The following is an 18,786-nucleotide window of genomic DNA, read 5'->3' as shown; positions in this document are numbered from 1 at the left end:
CCTCACAATAACCTGCTCACCCTATTCTTTCTCTAGTGTCTGAACAGAAGACAGGATTTGGGGAGGGAACAGCACCCTCAGCAATTTGTTTGGCAGGGACCTTGGTTTGTCCCTCTTGGCCCTCTCCTGGCATTGGGTGGCTGTGTGGATGAGTGGGGACAGTGGTTCCACAGTTCTCTTGTTCCTATTCTCTTCTGATTTTGCCCCACACTGTCCCTGTGTACTGTTTCATCCCTAGACTCAGCCCACCAATTCCACAGGGAAACACTGAGTCTCATACCCAAATGCGGTTCACAAAGATGGCACTTCAGCCAACTCCCCTGGCAGGCTTCTTTGGTGAGCCCAAGGCTCCATGCTTAACTTAGGATGCCAGACCTGTCCTGGAGGCCTAGTCAGCATAAGCAGGGAGTGACAATTATTTCTGGTCACACCATCTATCTTGTTTCTCTTTTGGAAGGATCATGCTTTGGTTATTACCCCCATTGGATTTAAGAAACCCCATAACCTTTATACAGGAGAGTGGTTTATAACATACTTTCCCACATAGCTGTAATAAATTTCCACAATACTTGATTTCCCATTTTTTAGCTAGAAAGACTGCTGTATTTCAAAGTCAATTGATTATTCAAAATAATCACCTGTTTTATAAGTAGCCAAGTAACAAATTCTGCTCTGATTCCAGGTATCTTGCTCTTTGCATCAACAAATATTTACTGATATATCCAGGCCCTAGGCCAAGAGCCAGAATCTATTAGTAAACAAGCTATGGAGCTTTCAGCTAAACAGGGAAGACATAGAGTAAACAAACACTTGCAAGTGTTCCAGGTGCTATGAAGAACAGCCACAGGGTGTCACAAGTTTAGGCTCTGAACCAGATGCCTGTTTTTGAATCTGTACTGCATGTGTGATCTTAAGGAAATTAACATTCCTGCGTCTTGATGTCTTCATTATAAAATGGAGATGATAATCCCATTATCAACCTCATAGGTTTGGAGGACTAAATGAGTTGATAATGCTAAGGGCTCATATTTGGTGCCCAATAAATATCTGCCATGATTACATGGAGCTCTGAAAAGGGAGATCTTAACCTAGGAGCATGAGGATGAAGTAGGGGTTGATGAGAGTTAAGAAAATTTCCTGAAATGGAATTTTATCAGAGACTTAAGGGATGCATAGGAATATGGCCTGTGGGCAATGAGTGAGGTGTGTGTGGGCGGGGAGGAAGTTGAGGGGAGTGGGGACAGGTGCAAGGAAGAGAAGAGAGTGAGCAAAGTGAACACAAGTGCATAGGACCCATCAGACTGTTAACTAAACCTGCAGCTGCTACATCTCATGGGCTGGCCCCATTCCCAGATCTTACTAACACTTGTCAGGGTAAAGTGTGGAGAGTTTATCAGGAAGAGAAAACGTAAGACTTTAAGTCTAATCCTCTCTCTGCCCCCCAACCCACCCACCAACACATACAATGGAAAGAGGACCAAACTCCAAAGGGAACACAGGACTGATGCTCAGACTCAACCTTCTACACTCTATGACCCTGGGAACTCCACCCCCTATCTGGGCCTCAGATTCTTTCTCCATAAAAAATAGTGATAATAATTCTTACCTGGAGTTCTGTGAATCCACTTTAGCAAAATACAAAAGTTGCATGGACCTACTCTGGTTGAATTTCCAGCTTAGATGTTGGGTGACATAATCACTCTGAATCTCAATTTTGTCATCTGTAAAATGGCAATGATAAGAATAATATTTCCCCCGATCTTTTATTTCTTGAAAACTGAACGAATAAAAAATTTAAAGAATGCCTTTATAACCTTCATACAGATTCGTCATCTGTTACATTTTGCCATGTATTTGCTTATTTTTTTGGGTGTGTTTGTGACAATATTTATAAAATAAATATATTTTAGCATATATTTTCTAAAAACAAGAATATTCTATATATTCATCATACTATTATCACACCTAAGAGATTTATTACTGATTTTAAAATACCATCTAGCAAATAGTGTATATCCAAACATCATCAATCCCTACATAATTTTTACAGCTTCTTTGTTTGTTTGTTTTGAGACAGGGTCTTACTTTGTCGCCCAGGTCAGCCATGAACTCTTAGGCTCATGTGATCCTCCTGCTTCAGCATCCCAAGTAGCTGGGGACTACAGGAGTGCACCACTGAGCATAGCTGTTTTAAAAACTTTTTTAAAAAGTTAGAATCTAATCAAACTTCATGCACTTGCATTGGCTCTTATAGATCTTTTACTTTTTTTAATCTAGAATGTTCTCCCTGCTTTTGGGATGAGAGGAGCAGGCAGCAAGCCTTCTATAGCACTGATATTTTGAAAGCATTTATGCCAATTGTCTTCAGATTATCCCCGGATTTTTATAAATTATTTCCTCATGATTAGATTTAGGTTAAAATTTTTGGCAAGAAGACTGCACAGGTGATCAGCAAGATGGTATAATAAGAAGGCCCAGAACTCATTCCTCAGTGGAGACATTGATTCAACAACAAAACACTGTCCAAAAGTCTTTATGAGAACTCCTGAAACTGGGTAGGAAGTTGCTGTACCCCAAACAAGCTCAAAACCAAGAACAGCCACATTGAGTAAGAAAGATTGCCTCCTTTCAACTGCATCAGCTCTTGAAACGAGGCTGGCCCAGCTCATTGCATCTAGCTCACAGCTTCTCCCTTGGGAGGGAAAGGGGGAAAATCGAAAAAGATACTACGAGGAAACAAAAGCTATAAACTCGTATCCCTAGTGAATATTAATGCGAAAATCCTCAGTAAAATGTTAGCAAACTGAAATCAATAACACATTCAAAGGATTATCCATCACAACCAAGTGGTTGTATTTCTGGAATGCAAAACTCAACATATGAAAATCATCAGTGTAATACACCATACTAACAGAGTGAAAGACACAAACCACGTGATCATCTCAATTGATGTGGAAAAGTTATTTAACAAAATTCTATACCCTTTCATGATTAAAAAAAAAAACTCAGAAATTGAGGGAAAGTACTCAACATAATGAAAGCTAGATGTGAAAAGTCCACACCTAACAGTATATGCATTGGTAAATAACTGAGAGCTTTGCCTGTAAGATCAAGAACAAGGCAGAGATATCTATCTACTCTTCTCACTTCCATTGAACATACTATGGAAGTTGTAACTAGACAAATCAGGCCAAAAAATCGTAAGTAGAAGGTATACAAATTAGAAAGGAAGAATTAAAACTATCTCTGTTCACAGATGACATGATTTTACCTGCAGAAAATCCTAACAATTCCAAAATAAAACAAATACTTTTAGAACTACTGAACTAATTGGGTAAAATTGCCAGATACAAAATCAGCACTCAAAAATTAGTATTTTTTTATACACTAACTGAAAACTATACATAATTATACACAATCTGAAAACTAACTAAATAAAATAATGCCGTTTATAATGGGGCAAAATCCCATTTACATGGAGACGAAATATTAGTACATCAAAAACTATGAACCATTGCTGTTATAACATGAAGAAGACATAAATAAATTGAAAAAACATCTGTATTTATAGATCAGAAGACTTAATATTGTTGAAATGTTTATACTATCCAAAATAATCTACAGACTCAATGAATTTCCTTTTAAAATCACAATGATGTTTTTTGTAGAAATTTTTTAAAATCCTCAAATTCACACAGAATTTCCAAGGAGCCTAAATAGCAAAAATATTGAGAAAGGAAAAGCAAAATTCTTCACAGTTCCTGATTTCAAAATATATTACAAAGCTATCATAATTAAAACATCATAGTTCTGGCATAAAGACAGACACATAGACCAATGGATCGGAACAGAGCTCAGAAAGAAACCCTCACGTGTCAGGTTAAGTGATCTTTGACAAGTGTGCCAAGATCACATGAGGAGGAAAAGATAGTGTCTAACAAATGGTGCAGGGAAAACTGGGTATCAACAAGAGGGAACTAGACTCTCACCTTACACCAGACACAAAAATTAACTTGAAACATTTAAAGACTTAAATGTAAAATCTGAAACTGTAAAAAATCTTAGAAGAAAAAAATATATATAAGGACCTCTCCTCGTCTTCCTCCTCTTCCTCCATCAAAACCATTGTCTTTGTCTTGACTACTTCCTGCTTCAGGCTCCTCCTCTCCTGTGCATTGAAGAAGATAACCTCACTGGAAAAGAAAACAAAGCAAAGAGGTAGCAATGAATGCAGATCATGAAATTAACCTCCTAGTGGAGGAAATTCATCGTTTGGGTTCAAAAAATGAAGATGAAAAGTTCAGTGTGAAATCTGAGGTCCTATTCTAAGACAATTGTGCCAACCTTTTAGAAGCATTGACAGGAACCAACAAAAAACTCCAAGCTGTAAAACAAGGGAAGATTGTTATGTACCCAGGAGAACTACTTTTACAAGGTGTTTATGATGATGTTGACATTATATTGCTGTGAGATTAGTATGGTTTGCATAACTTTGTGGATTGTTATATTTTTGTTTCTGGTAAACTGGAATAGTAACTCAAAGGATAATGAAATGATTATATACTTACTGTATCTTTACAAAAGGTGATGTGTGGCACTTGGTGGGAGACCGCTTGCCTAGTGTGTTCAAGGCTCTGCGTTCAATCCTTAGAAACACACACATACACACACAAAGGAGACTCTATTTTTCCCCCACATTTTCTTATTGGTGTATTCTAGTCACTCGTAATGATGGCCTTTGTTGTTACATATTCATACAGGCACACAATATGACAATGTAATTTGGCCAATATCACTCCCCAGAGGCTCACATTTTAAAAGTCTGTCCTTTGTATATCTTGAAAGAAAGTCTATTTATTGCACTGTAAAATGAACAAAACCTATTATTTTTCTCAGACACTTGACATTCTGTAAGAGCATAAAACAAACTGAAGACCAGCTCCCCACCAAAAAAAAATTATGCTCATGTAATAAAGACATAAAACTGTCTTTTTTCAAAAAAAGATAAGAACCAAATAAAGGGTAATCTTTATGACATTGATTTAACAATGGTCTTTTATAAGTACAAGCAACAAAAGCAAAGTAAATGATGGAACTACATCAAACTTTAAAACTTCTGCACAGCAAAGGAAACAATCAACAAAGTGAAAAGACAACCATAGAATGGAAGAAATATTTGCAAACCATACATTTGACATGAGGTCAATATCCTCAATATATAAAGAACTCCTTCAGCTGTGTGCTAGTGGATACCTGTAATCCCAGTGACTTGGGAGCCTGAGACAAGAGGATCACAAGTTTGAGGTCAGACTGCAATTATCAAGACCTTGTCTCCGAAAATGAAAAGGATTGGGGTAACGCTCAGTGGCAGAACACCCTGAGTTCAAACCTTCAATACTGTAAATTAAAAATTAAGTAAATAAATAAAAATAATAATGAGCAAAGGATTTGAATAGACATTTCTCCAAAAAAGATACACAAATGGCAAGAAGCATGCTCAATGAATTAATCATCAGAGAAATGCAAATCAAAATTACCTTAAGATATTTCAGGGGCTGGAGTTGTGGCTCAGCGGTAGAGCACTTGCCGGGCACATATGAGACCCTGGGTTTGATCCTCAGAATTGCATATAAATAAATAAATGAGATGAAAGATCTACTTACAACTAAAAAATATTTTTTAAAAATGATATTGCATATCCATTAAAATGGTCACTATTTAAAAAAATGAAAATACCAAATGTTGGCAAGGACATAGAGAACAAACCCTTATACCTTGTTGGTAAGAATGTAAAATGGTAGAGCTGCTATAGAAAACTGTATAAAGTTTCCTCTAAAGAATTGAAAATAGAATTATCATGTTCTATCTAGCAATTTTACTTTTAAGTATATATCAAAAAGAATTGAAAATAGGATCTCTAAGAGATATTTACATATTCATGTTATCAGCAGCATCATTTGCAACAACCAAGAGGTGGAAGCAACCCAAATGTTCACTGATGAGTTAATGAATAAATAAAATGTGATATATACATTCAATGGAATATTATTCAGCCTTAAAAAAGGGAAGGTAATCCTGTCACATGCTGCAGCATGGATGAACCTTGGAGACATTTTGTGGATTTAAAGTGGGCCAGTCCCAGAAGGACAGATACTGCTCTACTCTGCTCATGAGTGGCATTAGTGGTCAGACCTTAGAAACAAAGTATAATGGCGGTCACTGGTGGCTGGAGTGGGAGGAAGGGAGAAGTTCTCTGATAATACAGTTTCTGTTTTGCAGAAATCTATTGTACAATAGTATGCATCTAGTCGATGCCACTGCACGTATCCACTTGGGAATGGCTGAGACTGCAAATCTGTACAGCTTTTTGCCATGATGAAGAGTAATATTGCATAAGGTATAGGTTCTTCTTCAGAAGTCACAGGATTCCAGTTTGTCCTATTATTGGTGATTCAGTGTTATTTACCTTGCTGAGGATTAAGTGAATTAACAAAGGAAAAGAGCATGGTGGCAGGCAAGCACACAATAAGGGACAGCAGTTATAATAATAATAGTTCTTTTTGAAAGGCCTTCCCTGAGTGAAACTCTCAATTTCTTTTCTTCTGTAACTGTGGTTCAGCCTCCTCAGGAGGACTGCCCATAATCTTGTGGTTGTATTTTTCAAAGCCCATAGATTTTAGCCTACACGTAAAGGCTCTGAATTATTCTGGTAATGAGATAACAGCATGTTCCCAGAACAAAGACCTCTGAGCTATCTTTGGAGTTAGTCTGACCACTTCCCTATGGGAATAATTGATTTGGTAATGCCCTCGGTTACCTGGATGCTGAGTGATTTTTTTTACGTGAAGCAATCAGTCTTTCTTAACCATCTACACTTAGAATTGAATACTTGCTCGGAGCTGTAATAGGCAATGCCTTCATTCCTTCAGTCAATTAATGTATGCCAAGAACCACATCGGTGCTGGCAGTCATTAGACCCAGTCCTCGGGAGCTTGTAGTCTGGAGAGGGCACAGGAAGGGTAGGGTCCCAATCAGCAAGCATCACCACCTCATCTAGGGCAGGCCCTGAGCTCATATTCATCCTTGTGTGAACTCTATTTATTCAAGTGACTAGAATTGAATATGGAAGAAACTAAAATAAACAAGATATCATGAACTAAAAAGGCCACTCACAGAGATAAAAGAGTTCAATTACAAAGGTGCCATGGAAAAGTGGCAGTAGGGAATAAGGAGGAAGAGCGCAGATCCTGGGGTGGATGGAACTGTCTGACATTACCACTCTCCTAACTTTTCTGGGACTCAGTTTCTTCATCTGTGAAATGCGACAGCAGTATCCCCCACATGGTTGTTGGGACGTTACCTAAGATACCAGAATAAACACCCTCAGTGGGCACGAGCTCTAGCTATGATAATGACTGTTGTATAATTTGGATATAGACATGGTATCTTATTATCTAAATTATGAATAAGTTAAAATAGTAAGGTTCTGGATTTCTATGGCAACATCAGGAGAATTTTTCTTGCTAAAAGGTGGAGGTAAGGTTAGGGTTATGGATCAGTGGTAGAGCGTTTGCCCAGCATGCATGAGACACTGGGTTCAAGCCCCAGAATCACATAAAAACAAACAAATAAAATAAAGATATGGTGTCCATCAAAAAAAAAAAAAAGGTGGAGGCGATCAATACCACCCTTGGTAGAGAACCAGGGTCCACTCCTTCCTCAGTGGTGGGACTTGAATCTTATTATCACTCAATCAGGGACTATTTGCGCCTAATTTTCTCACCCTTATTATCTCTTGTGGTTGCCCCAGAAGTCCAATTCTTGGGCTTTTTCCTCCCCTAGGTTACATTTTAAAATATCATCACCATCACTTTCTTCCTCGGTTCAGATTGCCTGTGGCACCATAATTTTGCTTAGTCAAATTTTGTGTGAAATAAATAGACATGTACTAGAACCTGGACACCTTTCAGCTATTTGAATGTTTTGGTGATGGAATTTGACCAAGAAAGAACTTGCTAGGACACATTTAAAAATCAAGTCATAGATAGCTCTGAAAAGGCACTTAAAATTGAATTAAGTCCAAGATTGGGCTCTATTCTTTTAGAAAAATTATCAGGAAAATGGTAAATTGAATTACTTCAAAATTAGGAATTTTGGTTCTTCACAAGACACAAAGAAAACAAAAGAGAAGAGCTGGGCACGTGGCACATGCATTTAATCCCAGCAACTCCGGAGGCTGAAGTAGAAGGATTCCAAGTTCAAGCACATTTTCCATGTTGCCGTGTTTATCAACAGTTCATTCTTTTTTTTTTTTTTTTTTTTTTTTTGTTCAAAACCTACTGTTTATTGAATGAATCAGTTATTTAAAAAACATTTGTCTGGTGCTCATTATGTGCCAAACAGTTCATTCTTTTTATTGCTAAGTAATCTTCCATTCTAGCTATATCACAATTTATGTTGTCCATTTATTTGTAATAACCAAAATGTGTCCATTTTTGGTTATTACAAATAAAATAATAATGAATATTTGGGTACAAGTCATCCTGTGGACATGTACTTTCATCTCCTTGAGCAAATTCCTAGGAGAGGAATGGCTGGGTCAAATGGGAGGGGTGTATTTAACTTTTAAAGAAACTTCCAAACTGCTTTCCAAAGGGGTTATACTGTTTTACATTCCCATCTTCAGTACCATATGAGGTTTCCAGTTCTTCTACATCCTCACCAACACTTGGTATGGTCACTTTTAAACTTTGGATTCTAATAAATATGCTGTAGTTTCACACTGTGGTTTTACTTCAGACTTTCCTAATGATAGTAAGGAAAAATAACTTTTCTTATTGCTTTTTACACTTATGTATCTTTTTTGGTGAAGTGTTTATTCATATCATTTGCCCATTTGTTATTGGTGGTGGGGTGCGGTTTTTGTTTGTTTGTTTTTTGTCTTGTTTTGTTTTTGACTGAGGATTGAACCTAGGGGCACAACACCAAGCCACATTCGCAGCCCTTTTTTATTTTTTTATTTTGAGACAGGGCTTTACTAAATTGCTGAGTTTGGCCTTGAACCTGCAATCCTCCTGCCCTAGCCTCCTGAGTCACTGAGATCACAGGTATGTACCATCACACCTGGCTCACTTGACTATTTTAAAAACTGGGTTGTTTCTTTTCTTTTCTTTTTTTTTATTGGTTGCTCAAAACATTACAATGATCTTGACATATCATATTTCATACATTTGATTCAAGAGGGGTATGAATTCTTATTTTTCCCACGTATGCAGATTGCAGGATCACATTGGTTATACATCCACGTTTATACATACTGAGTTTTGAAAGTTCTTTATATATTCTGAACGTAAGTCTTTTATGACTTTACCACAGAGATACTCCCCAGTTCTTATTATTTTTATTTGGAAGCCAATCTTTTTCTCCCCAAATAAGTACCTTTCATACATAAAATAAGTACCCATTTATGTAGAGTTCTAAGAAAGTCAAACTAATTTTCAGTGAAGGAAAGCAGACCAGAGTCCGCTGGGAGTGGAAAAGGGGGAGTGTAGGAAGCTCCAGCCTTCCGGTGGAGAGCAGGGATTACAAAGTTTGCTTGCAAAGGAAGTTTTTCAGAGTGGTCATCCCCAACCATAGTGATGAATTTTTTTTATTAGCCTTTTAAAAATAGCCTTTATTGGTGGGGGCAGTTTTAGGGTCACAGCAAAACTGAGAGGAAGGCACAAAGATTTCCTGTACACCCTCCCACATGCACATGCACAGCCTCTTCCATTATCAGTGCCACCCCCCCCCACACTGAGTGGTATGTTATTACAACTGATGAACCCACAAGGACACATCATTGTGGTGATGGGCTTTTCACAAGTGTACGCACATATCAAAACTTCTCAAATGATACACTTTAACCATGTGCAATTTATTGCATGGCAACAATAACCCAATAAAACTACCTTTAAAAGAAAAAGTGATCAGGGATTGGCTTGGCTTGTTTTTCCATAATCTCTAGCTATATCACTTTTTCTCTTCTAATAATCCTGGCTTTGTCCTCAGCAGCGAGTAACCAGAGGTCTACAGATCTGTTTCTACCCTCAACTACATCTCCTCGACAGCTGCCAGTGGGTGGAGGTCACCCAAGCAACTGCCCAAACAGCTGAGAGAAGCTTGGGGTCGGGAGAGCGGTAGTTTGTGAGAGCTGTGGGCAGGAAGAGTGGCCCGCACCTGCCACAGGATGCGGGCAGAAACAGCCCCCACTTGGGGTCCGATAGAGATGACTTACACACCAAAAATAAGGAGGCAGAAAGCACATCTTTGATGGCATTTCTTTTCCTCTCTCTTGTCCGACTGACCTCTTGGGTTTTATAAACCATTGGGAGCCCTTTGTATTTATCTGTCTGTCATTGTCTGAGACTTACAGACCAGGGCCAGTTAGCAAGCTTGTCCCTTTGTTCAAAGAGCCAGAGAAAGAAGATCTTTGACCCCTGCTTCTAAGCACAGTAAACAAAGGCCTTCTTGGCTGCCAGTAAGCTCAAAGTGCTCATTAAGCAAGAAGTTTTCTGGCCAGTGGTTGAAATGACATCATGCTTCCTCCTGGAATCCAAGTAGAGATAAAAATCAGGTCATTCAATTTACAAAGAGAGAATGCTCCCTTCTACTGCCAGCTTTCAGAGGCTGCTGGCTTTCAAAGCTATCAGGGAAAAGAAGAGCCTATTTGAACTGGGACTTTGAAGACATCTCTTAAACTTCCTCTACTTAATTCCTGATAATATGCAAAGCTGGTCCACTCTAAACCACCCGCTGGTGTCAGAGAGCAAGGTGCTTCTCACTCACGGTTCCTGAATCTTCAAATTGAGTGTTTAACAAGACATGGCAGTGGCAGATAGGTCTTATTAGCTAATAATGAGATAGTCCTGCAGGCTCTCTTAACAAAGTGCAAAAAGAAGGAAGAAATTGATCTTTTTCATCTTTTTAACACCATTGATCACAATTTGACATGGAGAAGTAAAAGGCTTTGTGGTCTTACAGATATCCATTCAGATTTCTTTAAGATAAAACCCAAAAGTATGAATTTAAGAAGATAGTGATCTATTGTGTTCTTTTTTCTTTCCTTTTTCTTTTTTAAAGACCACTATAGAACAACCAACAATCAGCAATTTTTAAAAATCCAAATGAATTTAATACAGTTTTACCCAAAGTAAGGGAAATCCTTATACAGTATATTTGCAACCAATTTTCAGATCTAGAATTTCTAAGTAATTTAACCAAAATACTAGACACATTTAATAAAAATTAAAACAGAAAAAACCAAAAACCCTACATGATAGGGGAAGTTTTGTGTAGCATTTTTCATTTGAAACAACACCTTCAAAATATATTTGGTTTCAAATAAGTGAAATGAGTTTAAAACACGTACTCACTTTTCACAACTTACTGACCAATATACCACTAAGAATGTTGCACTCATTAGCCTGGGGTTTCTTATAAAACCTCATAAAATTCTTGTTATTCAGAAAAATGATTCCAAGCTTGAGAATAAGTAAAAACAGATAATTAGATAAACTTTTGATCATGCTAGGGCCCATCATCTGATTTGGGTAGGGTCTAATGTTATTTGACTTACAAACTGTCAGAGGCCCAGAACTTTTCTAAGTCTATAAATTTTGAGTTTACATTTGTAGAAAACCAAAGAGTTATGATGATATTTGTGCCTCTATAACTTAAAAATTATAAATATGCTAGTGAGTTTTCCATTACTATAAGTACCTGAGATAAGCAACTTTTAAAGAGATCAATAAAGGTTTACTTTGGTTCACAGTTTTAGAGATATCAGTCCATGATGGGTTGGTTTTGTGCTTTGGGGCCTATGGGAAGCAGCCCATCATGGCAGGACATGTGACAGAGCAAAACCACTCATGGCCAGAGAAAGAGGAAGTGGAATGGGCTGGAGTCCACTATCCCCTTCAAGGGCATTTCCCCAGTGATATCAAGACCTCTCACTAGGCCCCACCTTTTAAAAGTTCTGCTACCTTCCGGAAGCTCCACAAGATGAGGATTAAGTCTTCAACATGCGAAACTTTGGGAGCCCTTTAAGATCCAAACTGTAGCAATGCTGTTATTGCCTTGTAGGACGTTAACCGGTTTTACATCTGCTTTAGCCATCTTCTTTCAGCATCTCTTTTTACACTGACTATATACATTGAACCAGCTTTGTTATTCTGCCAGTTCTCTCATAAATGAATTAAATAAAACCTTGACACATGCTATCTATTTATACAAGATTTATCTTTCCAACAGTTTGAACATTATGCATTGACACACTACCAGCATTTAAGAGAATTTGAAATAGCAGAATGATCCCATTTTGAGCAAACAGATCAGTCTTGGTTTGGGTTCCCCAGAAGTAGACTCTAAGACAAGGATTTGAGTACAGGAGCTTATTTTGGAGGTGCAGAGACTCGTAGAAGGGGTGTAAGGAAGTGACACAGGAATGGAAGGCAGCCAACGTGGGCTGGATCATCCAGCCTGCTGCCATCTGCGTGACTCCAGAGTTCAATGTCACAGGGGAAACTATAAGAAACAGTATAAAACCCACATGTCACAGACCACCCAAAGAAGGCAGGGCTGGAATATTCATATTTTGATGATTGCTTCTGAGTACTATTAGTTCTCCAGCACTTCAGACAGATCAGTGACAGTTTGTCTCAATGCTGAAATTCTTGGACATGAAGAGACAGACATAGGCAACTGGGAATCTTGGAATTTACTGAAATAGTAGAGTCCAAAGGATGTAGACAGCAAATGCTCAAGTCATTTTTAAAAATCAAACAAAAATTTCCACATATTACAAAGTAATATCATCCTCAAGTTAACAGAACAAAACTTTAATGCACCAACTTCCTTGTAAAACAAAGGAACCCATTTTTCCTCTGATAAAATATCCAGATTAGAATCTTTTCACCAAAAAAATTTTCCTCAATATTCATCCAATACAAAGTACTCAGAGCACAATATAATTGATTTTCTGAAAGACACAGCTATGTCCAGACCATTGGGGGTTCTTATATAGTACATATGCCATTAGAAGTAAATTTATTGGGCTGGGGTTGTGGCTCAGTGTCAGAGCACTATGTGAGGCACTGCTGGGTTCAGTCCTCAGCACCACATAAAAATTAATTAATTAATTAATTAATTAAAGATACTGTGTCTATGTATAACTAAAAAAGTATTTAAAAAAGAAGTAAATTTATTAACAACATAAGATAGTAATTATCTTTTTTCAATATGAATGGAAATTTCTGATCATGTATTTCATTATTGGTCTTTTATAAAGTATATTTAAAACTTTTCACAATTAAATAGTCCTTTGCAAAATTTTTTTTCTAAATGACTTTTTACAAATGATTTGTGTGACTTAAAAAAAAACTAACAGGGCTGGGGATGTAGCTCAGTGGTAGAGAATTTGCCTGGCATGAACAAGCCCCTGAGGTCAACCCCCAGCATTTCAAAGCAAAGAAACAAAACAACAATAAAAACTCACATTTTTTTCAACTTTAAAAGAATACTTCTAGTTGCCAAAAATGAAGGAAGGCTCCATTTTTGAACCACACCATCAGATTTACAAAAGGAAGACCTTCTATGTTGCTTGATGGGTACAAAGAAACAACATTGTGAGCTTGGAGGACAGTCACCGGAGGACAGGCTCAGCTGTGCTGCTCTGAGGCATCTTCCACATCCTTGCTGGGGCCATGTTGGCCTGGTTGTATGTCCCAAAGATCCAGAAAGTTACTAAAAACACCTCCACCCAAGTGACATGGGCACCGAATAATAAATAATCACATATTTAACCATTCCATTCTCTATTTCTTTTCAACATGATGGTCTGATTTTCAAAGATCAGGCCTCCGGCCTAAACTAGAACATGAACGTTCTTTACAGTTTTGCCCAATTACAACGCAATGGAGCTCCACCGCATGCCCCGTGCATTGTCACACATTCACACAGAGACACACACACACTGCAGCAGGAACCACCCTTCCCCTCCAGACTCTTCCTTCACACCCTAGGTATTCCTAGGAGTTTCCACCTGGGCCCATGACACTGTCAGCCACAGGACTCTGCTCTGCCCTTCCTGCTTGACTGGCTCTTTTACCTTTTCCTGTGAGCAGCTGCTAGGTAGCCCTTATTCTCTCCCAAATCTCACAGAAACACTAGAAGCAATTCTGTTGGTTTTTCTTTGTTGTTGTTTTTAACCAGAGAGGCCAGTTGGGAAGATCTGCACACCACCTACACCATCCATCACTGCTTCCACCTCTTCCTTTCCAGCTGGTCCTCCATCACAATTCATCTCTCCTTCCTGAGTTACAAAGCCCAAGTTCTCTGGCACAAGTGACAATGGGAGAAAATGCCTTCCATAGATCTTTCAGTAGTGCTGACCTGCAGCAAGAATTTACCACCCCATCTCTTCTGTTCTAACACCATTGATCACCAAGACAATAGGAAATACCTGAACTACAGACACTGGGTCAGATACCAGTTTATCTGGCTTCCGTGTTACTCTTGTTCAACAAACATGCTAATATAAGTCAGGTCTGTGCAAATGGGGGTGTCGCAAGATCAACACAACTCTTCCTTCTTAATATTACCATCTCCGTTCATCACTACATCTAAATTACCTCAACAGCTTCCAACCCCAATACATTCTCTGTATTGTTGCTATAATAATTATTCCAAGGTATTAAAATTTAAAAGCAAAGTCCAAACCCAGTAAAGCTCTTCTTTCCAGGCCCATTACTGAACTCCCTAATGTTGTCCCTGACCGCCCCAATTTTCTCCAGAGGTGCTACTCTCTCTTTCCTCACATCTCCCTATTACAGGAATCTTCTTTTCCCCATTTCTTTCACCTGTTAATTCTCATCAGCTTTCAAATTCTCATCTAGCCATAATGTTCTCTGATTCCAGGCTAAGTTAGATTCCTTTCCTTAGGATCTAAGGCTAGATTCCGGCTGGGGTGTCTAATCAGCCCAGAAACCACACTCTCTTTCCTTGAGACCCTGAGACCCATTTTTCCATTCTCTCACAATTTAGACTCTGGCCCCCAGAGGTCATGTTTCCACTATGACCCTGCTCAGTAGACAAGCAATTGAACCTCTCACCCATGGAGTTCATTAGATTCCATTTCCCAGGAATTTCGCATAAGGTCTTAGAGACAGCCATCCTGCCCATTGGTAAGGGTGGAACCCATAAACTGGAGTGAGCTGTGGGATGGTCATATTCCTCGTTGAAGATAAGGAAGCAGAGGCGAGTCTGCAGAAAGAAAAAGAAAAAAATAAGACTAACTAGGAGAGAAAGAGTGCTCCTGAGGCTCCCAGTGTTTTTCCAGTTCATGGTGCTAGTCCCATCCTGACACCCTGCTACATCCTCATTTAAAAAAAAAAAAAAAAAAAAGCAGCAGCTGGGTGCAGTGGCTCATGTCTGTAATCCCAGTGGCTAGGGAGGCTGAGGCAGGAGGATTATGAGTTCAAAGCCATTCTCAGCCTCTTAGTGAGGTCCTATGCACCTCAGTAACACCCTATCTCTAAGTAAACACATGCACACACACACACACACACACACACACACAGCACACACACACACACACACACACAGCACACACACACACACACACACAAAAGGACGAGGATGTGGCTCAGTTGTTAAGTGCTCCTGGGTTCAAGCCCCATTACCAAAAAGAAAAAAAGAATCTCTCAGCTAGGAGTGGTGGGACATACCTGTAATCCCAATGACTCAGGAGGCTGAGGCAGGAGGGTCACAAGATTGAGGTCAGTCTGGGCAATTTAGTGAGCCCTATCTCAAAATAAAAAATAAGAAGGGCTTGGGATGTACCTCAATGGTAAGTACCCTGGGTTCAATCCCCAGTACCACACACACACACATTCTCTCTCTCTCTCTCTCTCTCTCTCTCTCTCTCTCTCTCTCTCTCTCTCTCTTTCTCTCTCTTTATATACTTTTTTTTTATTGTTTATTTTTTATATGGTGCTGAGGATCGAATCCAGGGCCTTGCATGTGCGAGGTGTACACTCTACCGCTGAGCCACAACCCCAGCCCCCGTACATTCTCTCTTTTGCTTGAGAGAGTTCAGTTATTTTTTCTTTCTTATAACCAAAGTCTTAACTAATACATTCTTCCTATGCTTCGTTTTCACACACTTCATTGCCTATTCCTTCGATAGTCTACATTCTTCATTGGAAGCTGTAATTTTCATAACAGCAAAGATTGTTTTAGGCATTGTTATTCTATCCCACACACAGTGTTTGGTATATATCATAGGTATTCAAAAAAATTTTTGTGGAACAAGATCATAGTGAATATTTATTGCCCACTATTGTATGCACTATTGTATTAACTCATTCAATTCTCACAACATTTAGGGGTAATTGTGGGTTTCTATAGTCACTTTATAGATGAGAAAACTGAAGTGCAGAAAGGTTACTAGCCCACGACCAGAAAGTGGTAAAACTGGAATTCAAGTCTCCACAGTCTGGCTCTGGTTACCACGCTCTTAAACACTGAGCCATGGGCCTCCCTGTGCCTGCCTGAAATCAGGGAGGATGGAATCAGGACACCTCATGTCTTTGAGTACAGAATTATTTTCAACCTTTCCTGTGGTTTTCCATGGTTTTGGTGATACCCATTTGCTACTTTAGTTTCTGGTCATGTCTGAAATCTCCAGGTTCCTCTTCTGTGTTGTTTTACTTACCGAATCACAATATTCTATCTCCAAAACTATTTTGGAAGCTCTTCTAGGGCAGGGACTAAGAATTACACTTCTTGCTATTACCTTCACATTGGTTAAGATGCTTTTATTTGCAAGCATCAGAAAACTCCAATAAAAGTGGTCTAAACAATCAACTATTTTCTTAATTTTTGCACTGAAAGGTCCAAAGGTAAATCTGGTTTCAGGTAAGGCTTGATATATGACTCAGTGATGTCACCAAAGTCCCTATTTCTTTCCTTCCTCCATCTCTGCCTTTCTCTGAAAGATGGCTTTTGTAGTGGTCCCACTAAAATATCTGTCAATAGCAATTAGGACTTTTTCTTCCCTATTCACACCTAGCAAAAAAGAGAGACATATTGGTTGTAATATTACTAGCAAATTCTTATAACTTATTCTAAAAGAATATCCCAAATAATCACTGGATCAATCATTATGGTTTTGTGTGTATGCCTATGGTGACTTTAGCTCAAGTCACCTACCCAGTCACATAGAATAAGCTCCTAAAATCATGTGTGTATCCAAACCAAATTGAGGATTGTTGAGAAGAAAGATAGAGCACCTCAGGATTAGAACAGACTTTGAAAGTTGACCAGTACACCCTCTCTTGTGGTGTTTTAACTAGTCATTTCTTTGGACATTGCTACCTTTTAGAATACATATCTGAAACAAAACGATGGTTGTAGATTTCGCTGCCTGATTCAAGTTCCCTGGAACAAGCCTATCTCTGTTCTCCATATGAACCCTCTTCACATCTGAACACTGCTGTCCTGCTTTCCTTCAGCCATTCTAAGTAGCAGGATTTCATGATCCTCCACCTGCTTGTGGCCCAGGAAGCTCTTATGTTGGGAATCCTAGGAGCCCCCCACGGAATGGACTTCCTTGTCCACTCCCAATCTGCGCCCAGCTCTTGTGGGAGGCAGGGAGAGCTGTTACTTGCTGCTGTGCCCCAGTGGCCCTGACTGAGGCTGTTGATAAGCCTGCACATGTCAGGGCTGGCAGGTAGGAAGCTGAGCTTTTAGATGCATATCTGTGGGTATTTTCCCCTTAACTGAGTTTTTTGCTCTCTAGAGGAAAGGGAAAGTGTAACCACAGTTCTCTTCTTTTGTTAGGGAGTCTCTTCTTTTGTTAGGACAAACAGAGATGTCTTGCTGTTAGGGAGAGTAATATATGGGTAGAAATCCATTTGTGGTTTCAGAAGCCCTTTGCAGAGAGAGCAGGAGTATAAATACTTGCTCAGATTCAAAAGCCCAACTAGGTCCTCAATTTGCTTCTGAGTACTGTTTCTCTTCCCATGAGCTGTTCTTTGGTTGTGATTAGAAAGAAGAGGAAAGTGAAGGAATTTGAGTTTAGTGCAGTTCAGGGATAGCAAAGTTCACTAGGAGAGGGGACAGCTCTGTTCTGTGCTTTGGGGCCACTGTGAATTGCTAGTGAGATTTGTCTGCTGGATACTGAACTTATTTTGAGTTCCATAGCAGGGAAGAAGAGGAGAGAGTAGAGAATTTATCAGAGTAAAGGGAACAGCAAAAGAGGTTTGTTTTGAAGCAAAACTCACTTGCTTTTTATAACCTAAAAAATAACTGTCAAAGACAAGAATAAGGTTCGAGTTTAAAAATTGGGCAAGAGCAGGCAGGACTCCTCCAGTTTCACAGCCTAAGGAAAAATGGACTGGGGCCTTCCCTCTAGATCCTGAAGCTATTTTGCTTATTGGCTTTTTGAGGAGGAAACTGAAGGCAGCCTGCTGCTTAGGATTCATAACCAAATCACTCCAGGCCGAGGCCATGGACCAGGCTCTGGGTGGAGTTGTGCTCCTATGGAAGTCCCAAAGCCCCAATTCAGGCCTAAGGCTAGAAAACTGGGTGGGTTTCTGGGTTGATTGGTGATATCTTTCTCATCAGCACCACTTTACATTGTTCGATTTCTCTTCCAACTCACTCTTCTAGGTACCCCTGTTTCTCCCTCTCTGCCCCGGCTACAGTTAGCCTCCTTGCCTCCAATCTATTTCTAATTATTTATCC

General features: G+C 39.1%; 1 pseudogene; it reads left to right on the top strand.

The window, feature by feature from the left end:
- The first annotated feature begins 4,224 nt into the window (after nt 1-4,224).
- Nucleotides 4,225-4,470, top strand: LOC143405166 (costars family protein ABRACL pseudogene; annotated as a pseudogene).
- Nucleotides 4,471-18,786: the final 14,316 nt, after the last annotated feature.

Source organism: Callospermophilus lateralis, chromosome 7, assembly GCF_048772815.1.
Source record: "Callospermophilus lateralis isolate mCalLat2 chromosome 7, mCalLat2.hap1, whole genome shotgun sequence".
NCBI lineage: Eukaryota > Metazoa > Chordata > Mammalia > Rodentia > Sciuridae > Callospermophilus > Callospermophilus lateralis.
The sequence above is the reverse complement of the archived record's forward strand: the minus strand, read 5'-3'. Positions and strand labels throughout refer to the sequence as shown.